At 41.0% G+C, this 14,738-nt stretch overlaps 1 protein-coding gene across 3 annotated transcripts in view; it reads left to right on the forward strand.

Annotated features, from left to right (window-relative positions):
- SDCCAG8 (SHH signaling and ciliogenesis regulator SDCCAG8) overlaps positions 1–14,738 on the forward strand; it is a 222,945-nt gene that overhangs the window by 148,317 nt on the left and 59,890 nt on the right. The gene's annotated exons all lie outside the window — the stretch shown is intronic.

The following is a 14,738-nucleotide window of genomic DNA, read 5'->3' on the forward strand; positions in this document are numbered from 1 at the left end:
ATTTCTAATTTCTGTGTAATGGATTACCCAGGAGAAATAATTCAGTATTTTGCACCACGCAATGAATTGGTTTTGGTAGATTCGGACTTCCAAACAGCAGCCGCATCTGTAACAGCAGCCAGCCTTCCAGGGGAGATGGCGCACTTGGCCTCCGGCTCCCCGTCCTGTCCCATTCCCCAGACATGCATGCCTTCTCTGTTTCAGAAACAATTGTTGATGTACATGAGAGAAAATGAAAATGTTTATAGACTCCTTTCACTTCTTATGTTTTAATTTGAAGTACACATAAAGAGTCGTGAGTGCAGCGGGGTGATTTTTACAACTTTGATCACTTGCTCTGTTGACTAGAAGAAAGGAAGTCAGAAAGTGGTGCTGCTTTTCACTCACCAAAATACTAAAACATGGATATATTTGCAGAGTAATACTCATTCCTTTATTCACTCATTAAAATATTTACTTAAGCCCCGACAGGCTAGGGGTCAGCAAATGTTTTCACAGGGCCAGAGAGTAAAATATTTCAGGCTTTGTGGGCCACGCATGGTCTCTGCCACACAGCCTTCTTTGTTTTGTTTCTGTCTTTGGTTTTTACAGCCCTTTAAAAAAGCAGAACCCCTTCTTACCCAGAGGACCAACAAAAGCCAGAGGACTTGGCCCTCGGGCTATAATTCGCCCCTGAACTAGGCAACCAAGGCATATTTCTAATATCTCCTTTCTTCCATGTGCACATTGTTTTAGAGTTCACAAAATGCTCTCATGCATATTGTCTCTCTTTGAAACAAACCTGGAAAGTAGCAGTTATTATCATTTCCATTTCCAGATGGAAAACTAAGACTCAGAAAGATAAAGTTGCCAACTGAAGGTCAGATAGCAAATTAGTCATTCATTCTTTCAATAAATATTTATTGATTGCTCCTATGTGTCATGTTCTTCACCACATGCTGGGGATAAAATAGCAAAGGAAATACAATTTCCAGTCTAACGGAGCTTCCAGCCTCATAGGGAAGCTGGATATTGACAAAAGAATTTCACAAATACCTAATTAAGTGCAGTCATGATCAGTTCTATGATGGAGAAATGCACTTTGTGGTGCAAGCACATTTAAGAAGGGGACTTACCTGACCAGGATGAGTGTCAATGAGAAAATAACATTGGAAATGAATGTGTGTCAGCGACGACGGGGCAGGGACCGTTAGCCCTGGAGTTGGCACCCTGTGCTCCAGCCCACAGCCCCTTTCGCATGCTCTTTCATTTACCCGTTGTCTGCGGTGGCTTTCACATCACAACATCAGAGTTGTGTAGCTGAGTCAGAGACTGTGATCTGTTGGCCCACAAGTCTCAGGTACCTACTGTCTGGCCCTCTGCTGAAAACACTTGGAAGCTCCTGTTCTAGAAAAAGGAAAACTCTCACATTGAAGGTCCTGAGGGAGTCCTTTGGAGGAAGGAAGGAAACTGTTTGACATAAGGAATAAGGGGAAGAGTGGCTTGTGATGTAGTTGGGGACGTAGGAGGGGCCAGACCTAAAGGCCTTTAAGTTTTCCTTGTAGACGTTTTACTTTTATCCTATTACCAAAGGGAAGAAATTAAAAGGTTTTTTAAAACTAAAGGAGAATTATATGATCAAATTTGCATTTTAGAAATAGCATTCCAGCTTCAGAGTAGATAATAGATGGGAACAGAGCCATGGTGTTTACACAAGACCAGTTGGGGAGCTACGGGAACAGTTACCAAACGGGGATGATGGCTTAGACTTGAAGCGATGGTCATGGTGATGCAGAGAAGAGTAAACAGATTGGGGAAACATTTAGGAGGTATAATCAGCAGGACTTAATAATTGATTACTATGCTGGGTAAAGAAAGTGGGCAGGCATATCAAGGATAACATCCGTATTTCTGATATGAACAATGGATGCCTAATGGTGCCACATATTCAGAACGAGAGAACGTTCAAAAGAAGCAGGTTTGTGATTGAGATGTTCTGGGTTTGGGGTAAGACCGAATGTGAACTTTTAGCCATGTTCAAATGCATTGTACAAAAATGTTAGCTAAGCCGGTGGACGTAATGCACTATGCTTAGGAGAAGTGTCAGGGCTAAGGACAGAAATCTCCCTTTGCCTACAGAGGATATTTGAAACCTTGTGAGTAAATGAGGTCACCCAGAGAAAAATTAAAAGGGAGAAGGGCTTACTGAATTCTAAAGAACACTAATATTTTTCAAGGTAAGGAAGAGGTTGGCTAAAGAGATTGGGACAAGTAACCTGAGAAATAAGTGGAGACCCGGGGGGAGCTTGTTATCGTGAATGCCGAAAGATGGCAATGCTTCAGGAGAGAGGAAGGGGCCCACCAGATGCTGCAGAGAGATTAAATAAGGCTGAAAAGTATTCATCAGGCTTAATGACATGGACATCACTGGCTATGTTAACAAAAATATTTTTAGTAGAAGATTAAGTGCAGAAACCATATTAGAGTGGATTCAAAAGTATGAGTCAAAAACCAAATAGCAAATTTAAACCTCTTTTTTCATGAGCTTTCACTGCAAGGGGAAAGGGGCAAGGAAAGCAAGACAGAGCCAGAGAGACAGACCATCCAGCTGGTGGCTGGAGGATGTACTGGGCGGAGCATTTTATGTTTTCAGCTGGAGTAGGTGTGACTGTATTAAAGTCTGATTGTCGAGATCATTAAAGTTATAAAGTCAAGAAAATTACGTTTTCCAGCTGGTGGTTTGAAACTCCTAGTGTCTACAAAGGCAGCCCAGGAAATTCATGATAAAGATAGCAATGACATTTTTTTCTAGTTAACGTCTTAAAATGAATCTTGATTCATGTATTTCTCCCAGAGATAGAGCCATGTGGGAGCGCCACAGTGTGTACAAGAGGGAACAGGCCCTAGAGCCAGTGGAGACCCACTGAGCATGCGCCTGTGCTCTCATGGAGTCAAGTGCTGTGTCACCAACCCAGCCATCCTGGTTATTTTGTCAGTTATACTGTTTCACATAGTTTTCGGTTTTTTTCTTATATTAATTTATTGTCTAAGTTATATACATCAAAACCATTGACTGAAGACCTGAAGCTGCTAATTGAAAGGTAACAAACTAATGGTCTCACTTATATGTGGAATCTAAAGAGTAATCTAAACAGAAATAGTCTCAGAGACACAGAGGAAAAACTGATGGTTGCTAGATGGGAGAGGGGTGGGGATGAGGGAGAAGGGGAAGGGACGAGACAGTATAAATTGGTAACTACAATATTGCCCCAGGGATATGAAAGACCATTTGGGGAATATAATCAATAATGTTGTAAATATTTTTTAGAAGGTCAGATGGACTCATGTCTTGTTAGGGAGACCACTTCATAGATGGTATAGAGGCCTGACCACTGCACTGTACATCTGAAGCTGCCATTGAATAATATTATATGTCAACTATAATTTAATACATATATAGTCATGGGATGTGGAGTATAGTGTGGGAATGGAGTCAATGGAATTGTAATAGATATGTGTGATATGGGGGGGGCGTTTGAATGGGGAAGGGGGGTGGTCACTTTGTGAGGGGTGAAAAAGTATAAATATTGCATTGTTTTGTACACCTGAAATTAATAATGAAAAAGAAAGGTAACAAACTAATAGTGAGTTTAAAATTGATAAGTCTTCTGTGAACTAACCCCAGGATGATCTTTACCAAATCTGTAAATTATATTTTTCTAATAGAAATTTTATTCCTCGAAAACAAATGTTAATATAGGAAATATAGTATTGACTTTTATCCAATTTGATGGTTCATTTTGGGGGAATTAAGATCATTCACTATTTTCAGAAAAGTACTTGAAAATAGAAGCCTGAAATCTTAACCTTTATTTCATCATTTAAAAACAAAACACAAAATATTGGCAAAGAGAGTCCAACAATATTCTAAAAGGAGTGTATACCATAACCAAGTAGGATTTATCTCAGGTATCCAAGGCTAATTCAACATTTGAAAATCAATTAATGTAATCCATCATATCAATAGGATAAAAAAGAAAAATCACATGATTGTATCAATAGATGCAGAAAAAGCTTTTGACAAAATCCAAAACCCATTCATGATAAAAAAAACTCTCAGTAAACTAAAAATAGAGGGAAACTTCCTCAACATGATAAAGAACGTCTACAAAAAACCAAGGATGTCTCTTCTCACCACTTGTTTTAAACATCATACTGGAAGTTCTAACTAATGCAATAAGGAAAGGAAAGGAAAGATATACAAATTGGGAAGAAAGACATGAAACTGCCTTTGTCTGCAGATGACATGATCACCTCTGTAGAAAATCTGCAAGAGTCAACAAAAAACTCCTGGAATTAATAAACAATTATAACAGGGTTGCAGGATATCAGGTTAACATACAAGAGTCAATCGCTTTCATATATAGCAGCAATGAATAAGTGGAATTTGAAATTAAAAATAAAATACCATTTACATTAGCACTCTCCAAAATAAAATACCTTGGTATAAATCTAACAAAATATATATAACAGCTATATGAGGGAAACCATAAAACTGATTAAATAAATCAAAGAACTAAATAAATGTTCCATGTTCATGAACAAGAGGACTCAATATTGTAAATGTATCAGTTCTTCCCACTTTGGTCTATAGATTTAAGACCATCCCAGTCAAAATCCCAGCAAGTTACTTTGTGGATATTGACAAACTGATCCTAAAGTTTATATGGAGAGGCAAAAGGCCCAGAATCACCAACACAGTTTTCATATAATGAAGAACAAAATTGGAGGACTGAGCCTCTGACTTGAATACTTACTACAAAGTTGCAGTAATCAGGACAGTGTGGTATTTCAGAAAGTACAGACAAACAGATCAATGTACAAAGTACAGATCAATGAAACAGAATAGAGAGGCCAGAAATAGACCCATAAATATAATAAACTGCTCTTTGATTGAGGAGCAAGGTCAATACAATGGAGCAAAGATAGTCTTTCAACAAATGGTTTTGAAACAATCGGACATCTACACGCAAACAAAAACAATCTAGGCACAGATCTTACACCTTGCACAAGGATTAACTCAAAATGGATCATAAACCTAAACATAAAAACTAAACTATAAAACTCCTGGAAGATAACCTAGGTGACGCTGGTATGGCAGTGACATTTTAGATACAACACCTAAGGCCTGACCTCATTGATGGCCGGGGGGAATGCAAAATGGTAGTCACTTTGGAAGGCAGCTTGGTGATTTCTTAACAAAGCAAAATATGCGATTCAGCAGTTGCACTCCTTGGTTTTTATCCAGAAATGTTAAAAACTTTTGTCCACCCAAAACCTGAACACCGATGTCTGTAAGAACTCTATTCATAATTGCCAAACTTGGAAGCAGCCAAGATGCCTCTCAGTAGGATCCTGGGAATGCAGTATTCCACTGGCTGCCTCCATAGCTTGCTGGGCTCTTGTGATACTGCTCTGGTCAAGTAACTTCTGATGGTTTTGGGGAAGGACATTTAGTTATTACTGCATCACCAGTGTTATACTGAGGTCATCTTGGTTTTCAAAGGCTGCTGTTCTTGCTTTGCATTACAAATTGCTCTTAATTTAGCTTCATGATAATTGCTTTTGTTTGTTGGGAGTTTTGTTAACCTCCTATCGTACAGTATCACATACTTGCATCAGCCGTGTATTGGTTCCTCAGTAATTATGTTTCAAGCCCTATAAGAATTGTAATTCAGACGTGAATCTTCTGCGTCTCTTTTGCTGAAGCAAATGTATATATACCCGCTTCTCATCACTGCCTTCCACCAGTTTGCTTTCGAGAGGCACCCCTTTGGTAATGTGCTGCTTGGGAATCAGTGTTTTCAAATAACTGACAACATCCTGTTGGGTCGTCGGGAAAGTCATGATGGATTTTTCTCTGTTTTTCAATGCAAAAATGCATCATGACTTTCCCGACGACTCAAGATTAAAAGTGAAATCGCTGTGTTATTTTATATTTATATGCCATTATTTTCGAATATCAAACCATAGAAAATGATAAGAATTCCATATGTCGCTAGGAAATAAGCCCACCACAGCTTGTTTATTTTGAAACGTTTCTTTGCTGTCATTAGCTTTCTTTTCACTGGGTTGAGGACGCTTGTGGATTGGGTAGGCTGCCGCCCCTGAAGGGCCCCAGGTAATTTGCAGCTACTGTGCAGAGTTGGAAGCTATGAAAACCAGGAAGAGCTTAGAAAGTGGATGCTTTCCCCAAAACTACGCCAAAATTATAAGCCAACTGGGTTTAATAAATCATCTTAAAATCCATTTATTCCCATGATTATTGACAAACCCCTAAGAGGACTGGAAGCCATGTTCAATTATAAGATACCATATTGGGAAGACCTGAAGTCAGATTGCTTTCCTCTCCATCACAGAGGAGGTGTGCCACCCAGAGAAGTTAGGATTTTGATCTGAGAGCGGATAAAACATTATTTAAAGCATCTTGTGCAGTTACCATAGTTGGAACAAGGCAGGCGCTCATCATAACTGATTTCATTAGGAAAAAATTAAATGGGAAAGGTACTTAACAAAACAGAGTTAGGAAAATGCCAGAGACATTTTACTATAATTCACACTTTTTCCTAGGATAAGTGAGCGCAATTCTCAGGAAAAGGAAAAAGACTCTGTTCACCTATTGATCAAATGTTTATTGCATGTGATATGTCGCTGATGTGCTTGTTCAGGGTTGATCACTGCAGAAGCAGACATCCCATTCTTTATGGAACTTACATTCTTTAAGCTCCTTTCAGGTTCTATTCCTCTGTTTTAAGACCTAAAACAGAGTAGAAAGACAGCATGTATAGCAGTTAAGACCATGTACTCAGACCCAAGCTCTCTGGGTTTTCCTCAGTTTACTGCTTCTAGTCATGTGGTCATGCGCAAACGCCTTAAATCTCAGGTTTCATCTTCCTCACATCACTTTTCTTATCTGAAAAATGCTACCTTGTAGGAATGTGACAATTGCCTAAAATAATCCGTGAAAAGACGTTAGAATAGTACCTGGCACAGACTTAATGCTCAACAAAGGTTGCATGGTATCATTCATTCAACATCCTTCATTTAACATATTTACCAGGCCCTTCACACATGCCAGTCGCTGTTCTAGACCCCAGGAACTTCAGAGGTAGTTTATGTGCAGTCTGGGTTACACTGGCTCTTGTGAGCTGGCCTGTGGAACACAATACCGTGTTTACATAATGTTATTTCTAAGGGAAAATGCCTCCTGAATTTTCAACAACTGATTTATCAAACAATGTTTTGGACCATACTTAGGGCATGCCTGTGATAGTCTAAGTGTTGTGAATATGTGAACATATGTGTGTGTGTGTGTCCTGTGTTCACTGGTGAAAGTTTTCAGTATGAGCCCCAAATAAAATGTCAAGAGGGACACATTTACCTAGTTGTTTGAAAAAGAAATCATTTTCAGCAGCATACTTGGGAGTGAGGAGTGCTGTCTTTTAATTCGCAATTGTAACTTTACCTATTAGGATTTTTGTTTAGAAACAGGAAAAAAAAAAGGCCAGCAGATTTTAACTTCTGTTTCTGGGTTGGGATTGGGGCGGGGGGGAGGGGAATGTTATAGCATTTAAAAATTAAAACAGAAAAAAAACTAAAGAACATAAGATACTTGGAAACAGCTAACGCCTTTTTGGAAGCAAATATTCTGACAAAACATCTATAACCAGCAGGGAAGATAGCTCCACCTCTAACCTCCCCCAGAGGCAGGGACCCCTTTTCTGGGAAGGTTCTCGCCCCTCCTCCAGAAGCTTGAGGCTTTTGCTTCCTAGGAAAAAAACAGAGTGGAGTAAGTGGGCAGGGTTTCATGCTAGTGCCTCACCTGGTGGAGTGCGAGGGGTGGGGGCAGGGGTGAAGGGGGGGGCTCTCAGGTCTCCCCTCCGGCCCCCAGTCTTTCTCTTTGGAAGGAAGGCAGTGGAAGGTGCTTAAGGATGAGGGCAAACTCTGCCCATCCTCCTGTGTCTGAGGCTTCTGGGGATTCCAGACTGTCAAACTGGCCCACACTCTAAGAGTCCATTGAAACTGCCTGCTTTCTTCTTCCCTACTTTTCTGGTGGCCATTTCTGTCTCTTTGCTCTGCTAAAGGTACAGCGGCTCAAGTGTTCCCATCTTTCCTCAGGGGTGTGCCATCTTTTGGAATTTAGTCGTCTGTTTGTCTTCTACCCTCAGCTCTCGATTGGTTCAAGAAAAATGATGGCCTTGTTGATTATCTGACTTTCTTCTCATTGTGAGGTTGGAAATATTGTTCTTCTGTGGCTTCCTACCTCCAAAGAGGAAGTGGAACTCTCAGAAATTAGAGCTGGGTGAGTCTTTCTCTTGAATCGTGTAAAAATGTTTGGACCATATCCTGAGCACTGTGAGAAGAGAGCCTTTGACGGGCTTTAAGCAAGAGGGACACATCTCTGTGACTTAGCCTTGTAAACACCGTGACATTTATGTCACACGTGGTGAGCCAGTGTCGCCCCGGTAGCTTTCTGCTTATTATTTCCCATCTTTAGCTACAAGTTTGGTTCTGATATCTGAGTGTATGGACTTTTTCACCGGTCATTTTGCTTGCATTATCAGACGACTTCCATTTCTGGGACTTGTTCCTCGGGTGTGTATCTGTCTATATCTGTTTTTTAGATATAGGAACAGGGCAGTGAGAGTGCAGGAAAGAAAGGTGAGGCATGGCAGAATGGAAAACAGTGTAAAGCAACGTGTCGCCATCCTGGCGACTGCTCCGTGACCAGGCCCAGGGACGTAGCCGCACAGGTCGTTTCTGGAGGGGCTGTCCAGGGAACCTGTGCCTCCACATAGCTTCCCGGCGGGAGGAAAGGCGAGGACACTGGCCTGCCCAGCGTCCGTCTCCCATCGGTCCCAAATCCTCGCTGTGGGAGACAATTCCCCTGCACTCCAGATTACACTCGCCAGCCCGTTAGCAGCTGATTCAGAAGCCATATCCTAAAATCTAGAGCGGCCACATTGGATTCCAAGTGGCAGGGGGAGCCCAAGACTTGGGGTGGTGCCGTGAGCCCCGGGTGGCAGGACCAAGCGGGCCGCCGCGCAGTCCGTGAGCTCAAGGGCGGCAGCAAGGGCTTGAGGCCGGGGAGGGCGGCCCTGAGAAAATCCGACGCGTTTCACGGATAATACCGTTTGCTGATGTCAGCCTCAACGCCGGCTCCTGAGAGGGACTTCACTGTGTGGGTCCCTATCCTCCACTGTTCTGCGTCCCTCCCCTCCCAGGGCCGCCAGGTACGAGCATTCCTGCAAAGGTGCTTTTGGCGAAATATCTCTTTTCTTTTCTTTTCTTTTCTTTTCTTTTCTTTTCTTTTCTTTTCTTTTCTTTTCCTTTCTTTTCTTTTTTTCCCTCCTGTAACCTCTACCTTGGCTTCTTTCCCTCTCCAAGCAAGCCCGGATGCTTTCCTCTCTGTGGATGCCTGAGACGCCCCCTCAGTCCAGGCTTCCTGGCACGACCCACGCAGATAAAGCCACTGCCTTCTCTCCAGGATCTTGGCGCAATGAGTATTTATTTCTATTTTGTTCATATTCTTTCATTTTCTCCATTTAGATTGTAAGTTTATTGCAAGTAGGAATGTCTTCTGTGGAAATGTAGCCAATTACATAACAGTAAGGAAAGAATACTGGCTAGGGAGCAACAAAAAAAATCTCAGGATTTATGGCCCAGCCACGTCGCCTGCCGACCTATGATTTTGGACAGGCCAAAGAAACTCAGCCTCACTTTCCTTATCCATAAAATGGAATTAAATGCCAAGTAGAACAGTTACGAAGATCAAATCATATCATAGGTGTGAAAAATTGGGGGAAAACAAGCACTCTTAAATATAGCGCAGTACTATTATTATAATCAACTGTCTTGCAGTCATAGCATCATGGAGTCACAGCATTTGTTAGGTAGATGGGACTGTGATGGCTAGCATAAGACTGCAGCTGTGTAAGTGAAGAATCTGTGGCAGAGAGGCCATATTAAAAAAGAAAAATAAATAAATAAATGTAACCATTCGATCAATTCTATTGAGGACAGTATTCTCGTCTCCTATTTTTAGAGGGGAAACTGAGGCCCCGAGCTCATGTGACTTGCCCATGGTCACTTAGCTAATATGAGGCATTGTCAGTCCAGGAATGCAGGGTTGTCTTAGGCCACAGCCCACGCTTTAACCAGAGTGTCCCCAGCAGGCCAGAGTGGGCTTGGTCCCCAGAGTCCCCATCCACAGAGCCCCCCAGCAGACCTTCCCATTCCAGCTTGCAAGTGACAGCATGGCATCTAAGCATCAAATTCTGTGCTACGGGTGTTTCAGGCTAATGTGCCTTCGCGATCTCCCCAGGTTACAGCAAGACTAAATGAGGTTTTAAAAATTTTTAATTACTAATAGAGCATACAGTGCATAGTGGTTAAGAACATGCAGTTTCTGGAGTCCTCTGCCTGGGTTCTAATCCCAGCTTCACCACTGAATGGACTGTGGGCAAGTGACGTCACCTCTCGGTGACTCAGGCTTGTCGCCTGTGAAAGGGGGACAATGGCTCTTACTGCCTAGGGTCATTCTGAGTTCGAAATGAGCTTGGAGTCAGCCTGGCACATAAGAAATAGTGTATGTTTTTGTTAAATAAAATAATAAGCTCTTAATATTTTATGTTGCAATTCAAACTTAATAGTATATCCTCATTAAATAAAAATAAACCAAAGGAAAAGAAATACACAAAATTGCAGGTCTTCCTTTAAATAAGCTCCGCTGATAGGACAGCAAAAACCTCACTTTTCTCTCAGGAAATACTCAGATTTAGGCTGCTTTTGTGGGGTTTGATTCCAAGGCAGACCTTCTTCACTTGACTCTGGGAGGGTGGTCATTTTACCTGGCAGAGAGCACATGGGGCAGCTGAAGCTAGTGGGCGGCCCTGTGGGCGGGCAGCTTGCTTTATCGTGTCTGATAGTTCTTTGATGTTGCAGAAAGATGAACTCTAGATGCAGTCGAACATAATGAATGAACTCTTCCATGGGATTCCGCGTTGTTTTGGACATTTCTTGGGGAATTTTGAACAACATAACTTCTGATCACATCAGGGGAGCAATGCCTTTAGTCCTTTTTGAAAGTGTTTGCCTTTGTTTGCTCGAACATCTATATTTATGGAGGAAAAGCCATTTCAGGAATTGTTTCCACCACTGTATAACATGCAGACTGCTGGTGATGGAAATTTAGCAGATTCAAGAGCGTGTTTGGTTTTATGATAATGTCTGTGTGATACAGTGATACTTTCTGGGCTTTCACATCCTAGAAATTAATTAGTTTTAAAAATGGCTATTACCCACGAAGTATCTTGTGTGTGTAGGAATAGGGGCAGAACCGTTTTCTCCTTGTCGTCCCTTGGAAATAAGCAGCAGTTTAAAGAGCAGGTGTTGCAGCGGCATCCTGTAGAAATATAGAAAAGCAGCACTGAAGTGGCTTTTGAGTCCCTCTTTTCCACCAAATGCAAATTTGAATGTTTATATGCTAGGCAAATGTGTCATTAGGAGAAAGTAGACATCCATTGAGCTGATGCATTGCTGACTCTGGCGGCTAAGTGAAGCTCAACCCGTCTTCTGCAAACGTGGGGATGGGGGCAGATGGGTATTAAGATGCCAAACGTGCTGTTCATGCTGAACTGTTTTCTAACCAGCCCGTGCTACTCATCTGCTACCTCTTCATCTTTTCCTCTTTGTCTGGTACTCCCGTCACTTTCGCATTACTTTTCCTCCTTTTTTCCATGATTCTGTTGCTATGCTTTGGCTCTTTATTTCTAGATACCCACTTGGGCCAAATGGTGTGCCTTAGGTGGGGCATATTATTAAAATTCACACTGTTAGGCTGTATTATCTAAAACCTGACTTACTAACTATGAAACATGGATTTTTAATCAAATGTCTAATTGCCAGGAAACTCTGGTTTCTTTAAAAAAATGTTAAAGGACATGTAGACATTGAACTTAACACTGAGGTTATGCCGTACAAGTCAGATCAGCACATAGGAAGAAACCCATCAGAACTGTGCTCGGTCATAATTTATTTCCCTCTCTAAACTTTGTTATAGAAAGAAGTACCTTCTAATCAGCTTGATTCTTCAGAACCACAGACATTCATTCAGGAAAGTTTGATGAGCGGGAGAAGAAATCTTTATTCACTAGCCAGATCTTGATTTATACTCTGTATATAACATCTGTATGTATGTCTAGATTAATATGCAGGTTTCCCATTGCAAAAAGAGGCTCACTCAGGCCTGAAATGAATAAAACCTTGAATTTTCAATTCCTAAAATATCTCACATAGATAGCAGTTAAAATTAATTTATGATGGCTTTTAACTGAGGTATCAATTGGGCTGTGCAGTAAATAATTCATCATATTATACCCAGAGGTGATTTTTACACCTATATCCACAGTGCTTCTTGAAGCTGAGGGCCTGACAAAAAGATCTTAGAAGGCTGACAGTTGGGGGCAGATGTGATCTGTACCTCCACGTCACTGGTTGTAATTTCACTATAAAAATGTTGCAACCATCTGGGTAGCAAAACGGCTGAGGTCTGCTCTAGCTGTGATTGTAAGTATGGAGGAGATTTGTTTGACCTCATCGACACTGGATTTATATAAAGGCGACATGTCATGCAGTAACTCGGTGGCATGCTGCTGGGGTGTGTCTGCAGCCAGCTTCCTGGGGTGGCTGTCCCTCAGACACTCAGGTGTCACGTTCAAGTGTGTCTTGGTGGCCTTTGTGACACAGTGCTGCTGGATTTTATGTCAGTTCTACCTTCAGGGTGAAGCCCTGATTTCCACAGACAACCAAGTCTGTAGAAAGAACATGAAAAAGAAAACGATAGAAGTCCTTTCTGCTAGTACGTGGATCGTCCCATTTTTTCAGAGAGGAAAACCAAATTACAGCCTCAATGTCACAGAATCTTCCAACGTTAATGGCTGATTTCTTCTTCACGGAGAAAAACTTACTAACTGTTCTATACCACAGTGCTGTGACCACGCCGTCCTTCCTGATTTATCTAAATGTTTGGCTGTGTACCTCCACAGTTAGAGCGATTAGAGTTTTTGCTGATTTGCTTGGACCATCTCCAGCAAAATAGTCCATTAAAATTCAAATCCTTTCCCAATAATTGAGACAATCAATTTACATTAAACAAGGCACAATTATAATTTCATGTACAATTTAAATTCTATAGAAAATAATCAGCGTGCAATAAAGAGGGACACTTATTTTGATGCAAAGGGATGTTTTTATAGTCTGCATAAACAAACCTTTCAGATTTTCAAAATAGTTCCCTCATTATCTTTGGTGTAGGGGAACCCTATTGTGTTTCATTTTGATGCAGGGACAAGTGTGTGTCCAAGGCTGCATGTTTAATTAGCAATGCGACTTTCTCTCAATGGCATTTAAATTGAAAGGGCTGGGATGGAATAAGGTAGGTACTTGCTGGCTGTGTGACATGGAATCCCTCTTAGGAAAAGGACAGAGGGGATGCCCGTTGAGCTAGCTTGCTGCCTTTGTGCTGTCATGAATGAAATGGGCCTGGTGCATTCATCTTGACCTTTGTGTAAGAGACCACGTACCTATTGCTCTGCCAGCGATTGTGTGTTGAGTCCTAAGGAAATCACTCAGAGGGGTTAGGCATAAGGTGGGGCATGAAGTTGCCATGGTTGTGTGCCTTTGTGCTGAGGGATTCCAGGGAAAGCTTCAAACCCCCAGCGAGTAGGCAGCTGGACTCCATGACTGTGCCTGAATCCCCCACACCTCTCACTTGTCAGCTCTGAATGCGACTGGTATTGTCCATCAGGAAGTCTAGAACAGTGGAGAAATATTATTAGGGAGAACATAGTAAAAGTAATGACAAGATAGAAAACAAATCCTGTCAGAGCCCGAGAATATATTTGGCTTCCGCTTGCTGTGTCTGTCTGTTTCTATAAATGGTCCAGAATAGAAACCGGATGTTTAAAATCGCTCTGCCTTTCACATGCTCTCCTCCCCCCTCCTGTCTTCCTTCCTCTTCAGTATTAGTAGACTTACTATTTTTATTATTTTTTATTTATGTTCTTAATTTTCAATATTTGCCATTTGTGTGGATAACACATTAATTTTTAATGAAATATTTTCAGACTCTTGGAATAGCTGAATCATAAAAGCAAACTCGAAATTGATATTGACTCCAAGGCAGCACATAAAGCGAATATCACACTGCTAACTTTTCCCATTCACAAATGGCAAGCGGTTATTTGAAAAGATGATATGTACTTAGATTTAAATCTCTTATCTTTGTACATGAGTCTAGCTGTGTAATTTTTTGTGACACAAAGAGTAATTCAAGCAACGTTCTAATAATTAAAATGAAAGACATCAAAACAATGTGTTAGGCAGTGCTCTCCAATTATTTTATTTTTATTTAGAAACACATATTTCTGTCAAGTTTCACTGCTGTTAAAGAAATTTAGTTGTGTCTGAAATTGAGTCTTGAGCTTAATTTTTCATTTTAGTTCTGTTGCAGAACTAAAGATTTTAAAGAAGGCAGCATATGTTTCTGTGAGTAGTTTATTTTCTCCAATCAGTAATTCTTTGTAGTTTTGTATTTGTAAAGTTAATACTGGATATTTATTGAACAATTTTATATTGCATACTATTCCCAGAACTATAGCTTTGTAATCTACTTTGGAACTGTCAATTAATAAAAATAG

This window comes from Hipposideros armiger, unplaced genomic scaffold (genome assembly GCF_001890085.2).
Source record: "Hipposideros armiger isolate ML-2016 unplaced genomic scaffold, ASM189008v1 scaffold_113, whole genome shotgun sequence".
NCBI lineage: Eukaryota > Metazoa > Chordata > Mammalia > Chiroptera > Hipposideridae > Hipposideros > Hipposideros armiger.